The sequence below is a fragment of the Cajanus cajan genome, chromosome 10 (genome assembly GCF_000230855.2).
Source record: "Cajanus cajan strain Asha chromosome 10, NIPB_CcT2T_4, whole genome shotgun sequence".
Classification (NCBI taxonomy): domain Eukaryota; kingdom Viridiplantae; phylum Streptophyta; class Magnoliopsida; order Fabales; family Fabaceae; genus Cajanus; species Cajanus cajan.
This window is the reverse complement of record NC_138526.1, coordinates 33,341,080-33,344,908: the sequence shown is the minus strand read 5'-3', so window position 1 is coordinate 33,344,908 and position 3,829 is coordinate 33,341,080. Positions and strand designations below refer to the sequence as shown.

Genomic DNA, 3,829 nt, shown 5'->3' with positions numbered 1-3,829 from the left:
TCAACCAGTACCTTATATTATGCTTGAATGTAGAAACTCAAATTGAAGGGTAAGTATCGAATTCAATTGCAAGTTCAATTATAAAAAACAAAATATTTGGACTGAGTTGATGGGGTGTGCCAGGCCCAAGCTGAAGTGCAACGCATAGGTGACACATGAGAGGCCCAGTAGCAAGCTACTGTGATGGACTCTCCCCCTTAAAAAATAAATTTAATATCGTGTGGACCAATGGCCCACATATCAGATATTAAACTGATAAGAACAGATACTACACTTGATCTTAGCCAAAAGGCCGAGAAAGGTATGCTTTTCTCATTCACTTGCTGCTTCTTTTATTCTCAATTCCACTTGGCATATTCTTTTTTCTCAGCAATGTGGGACTTGGACATGAGCAATTTAACCCTCGTCATCAGTCATCAGCACCATCTGCAACAACTTAAATAAACCTTTTGAATGATAGAATGAGATGAGTGAAAAACAACAAAACTACACAATTTCTTTTCCTTCTGTCACCTCAATCCAATTATATCATAGCCACACTCTTTGTCTTGACTTGACAATAATATATATATATATATATATATATATATATTCAACAACAATATTTCTGCATTATTCAGTTCATGATTAGAAATATTAGTGAACAAATATAAAGGTGTTCTGTTCTGAATGCAGTACTTTATTATAACTCAACTATAAGAAAAGACAAGCTTATTTCTCTTATACATACTAATTTTGAAAAGACAAATTTATTTCTCTTAAACATGAATATATTTCTTTTTTGACAGCTTAAATATGATATGTATTCAAATGTTAGATATTTATTCAAACTAACATTTTAAGCTTTAATGTAAAGAAATCATGTTATAGATCAAGCATAATTATTCATAAGTTGTTGGAGCTCAATTTCTATTAAATTTAATAAGCATATAAAAGACATAAATACATTTGAACTTAGTTGGTAGGGTGTATCAGGCCCAAATTTAATAAGCATATAAAAGACATAAATACATTTGGACTTGGTTGGTAGGGTGTGCCAGGCCCAAGCTGTAGTGCAACGCATAGGCGACACATGAGAGGCCCACTTGCTGCTTCTTTTATTCTCAATTCCACTTGGCATATTCTTTTTTCTTAACAGTGTGGGACTTGGACATGAGCAGTATATTGGAATTTGGTTCGAAAAAATCTTGTTTCTTTCTAACTTGGTTCTCCCCCTCATTTGTTCTTTTTTACATTTATAACCAGTTTGTCCAAGGATTATATAATCTATGTCTTGAAACAAGTTTATCATTAGTTTATCTCGTGTAGAGGAAAAATCTTGTCACAATGATTTAAGCAAAATTAGATTAGGAACACATGTGGAGCCACACACATGAATATAGTCTTATTTTACATATCATGACAATTGTCTCATTCCCTAACCACTCACCTGACACCTAACACTCTCACCAGGAGAAGATACACTTAGACGTGTCAAGAAAATAATGTCATGCCAAATACACCCATGCACACATCAAACAAAATTGGAGCTCACAAACCTCACATGTTTCCAAGGTCATGAATCTCCAAGATTAGAAGGGAACCTTCCTTGTCTTGTATTTCATATCGATATCCGTCAAAAATACTATGCACGTGAAGCATGTCGTATGCATGACTCGATGCAAGACTCAACATCACACACTTATCACATAATCATATATCCAATGGTCATTTCATCATTACTAGGCATGCATACCCAGTTTTTCAGCCCAATTAAGCCCTCGACTTAAACTTCACTTCACATAGCATCAGATGGTTGATACATAAACACGAAATCACTTGTTAATACCTCAATTATCAAATCAATCCTAACTAAGCACTTGATCCATCACTTAACTATTCTCACTTTACCATTAAATTCCAAGGATCATGTTTCTAAGCTAGACACCATCAAATATCTCAAAACCAAGAGGTACAAGTCCTCAACCATTCTCGGGATGGCACTTGGCGAGGCTCACGATCAATTAGTGCCAAACTCATATAGAGCACATGTTGCTCTATGGAGGTTCCATGTCTGATGTGACCATGCTCACATTTGATGACTTAACCATAGAGAACTCCTAGAGCTATCACGCACAACATGGTCAACACCATGACTGACACATGGCCATAAAGAGCAACCTATGCTCTTTGAATCTCTTATGCCTGGTGCTATCTAGTTGGCGTCCAACGCAACAATAGTTTGCATACACTTGCGTGAAAATCACAAAAGTTTGAAGTTTGAACTTCTCACTCTAATTAAAAGTCATGATTAAAGCCTAAATTTACTCATTTATGCCATCAATACTTAAAACATACATCAATTACACAATTCTTATACAATTACATCAATTTCTAAATTGCTCTATAAAAAGGGTTTCTAACAAGAACTATAAGGTTACTCAAAAGGAACTCGATTACAGGAAAAATTTACATCAAATCATAACAATAGAGAAATGTTAATGACATATCATTAGTAAATTCATCAAACACAATCAAACATTGGGGCTCCAAAAGTTCCCTTGCAAAACAACAAGGGATTAAGAGTTAATCTCACTTCCCAATTACTTTTCCACACCTTTTGAGCGAGATAATTCACTATCCTCTTTAACTTGAACGACACTGGAAGATGAACAAGGATCTCCAAGAGGCTCTTGAGTTTTTGAGAAAGAGAGTAGCGTAAGAGTTTGAGGAGCATAAAATAAGAGAATTGACTGTCAATCCCCCTTCTATAACTCTTAACCAGAACATAACTTCTTGGGTTAACGAGATTAACCTAGAGCCAAAGACATCCCTTTCTTCTTTATTAAATAATACAAATACAATTAAAACATTATTATTTTAAAATAACTCTTGTACATAATACTATATTTTCACAAAGCATTTTTTAATTAAATTAAATCACATCTAATTATTTTAAAAGCCTAAACTATTTATTAAAGCACTTTTAATTAATTAAAAGTGTATTTTAATATTTTTAAAAACTTTGGGTGTTACATTAAGCACACGTTTGAGAATGGGTACTACTACATGATATAGATTGCATCTTGTTCGGTGTTTGGCAAACTCCCAAGAGATATTAGTCTTCATGTTCGAGGAAGAAAGCTCCTGGGCAAGAGAAAAAGTAGGTCAAATTACATTTTTTGTCACTCTATAATGTTTAACTTACAGTTTTAGTCTTCCAACTTTATAAAATCTTCAATTTTGATTGCTTTATAAATGTAATGTTAGACATAACCTCTCATTAAATAAATAGCATGATAAATAATATTTAATAATAGTTAAGAAAATTGTGATTTTATTTTTATTGTATTTTCATCTCATTTTGTCATTTTATGAGATAAAAATAAACTAAAAGTAAAATTTAGCCAAACTATTATTAAATATCAATTGTTATGTTATTTTTTTAATATTAAATCATGACCTACATTACAATTTTAGGTGAATAAGTGAATATTCGATAAAAGAACCAAAATTATGGGTTATATAAAATTAGACAACTAAATTGCAAATTTAAAGATTGGGAGGCTAAAATTGTAGAGCGGACATTGTAGGGAAATAAAAGTGAAATTTAACAAAATAAAAAAGAAATATTGATTGCATCCTTGATTGATTGGATGATATCTTAATGCATACAAAATAAAAATAATATTAATTACACGTATCTAATTTAATAAGAAATATATTAAAATACATTAGTTACAACTATCTAATTTAAGAAGAATTTAATTTAAATATATTAATAATCTAGTCATACTTTATACTATCATTTAAATACAATTGATAATGAACTTATAAGTTACAATTGTTA

General features: G+C 31.6%; 1 non-coding gene across 1 annotated transcript; it reads right to left on the bottom strand.

Annotated features, from left to right (window-relative positions):
* Positions 1–109: 109 nt before the first annotated feature.
* Positions 110–305, bottom strand: LOC145952946 (U2 spliceosomal RNA). The gene has a single exon (XR_014430451.1). It is a non-coding gene; the product is annotated as a U2 spliceosomal RNA (small nuclear RNA).
* Between the last annotated feature and the right edge of the window lie 3,524 nt (positions 306–3,829).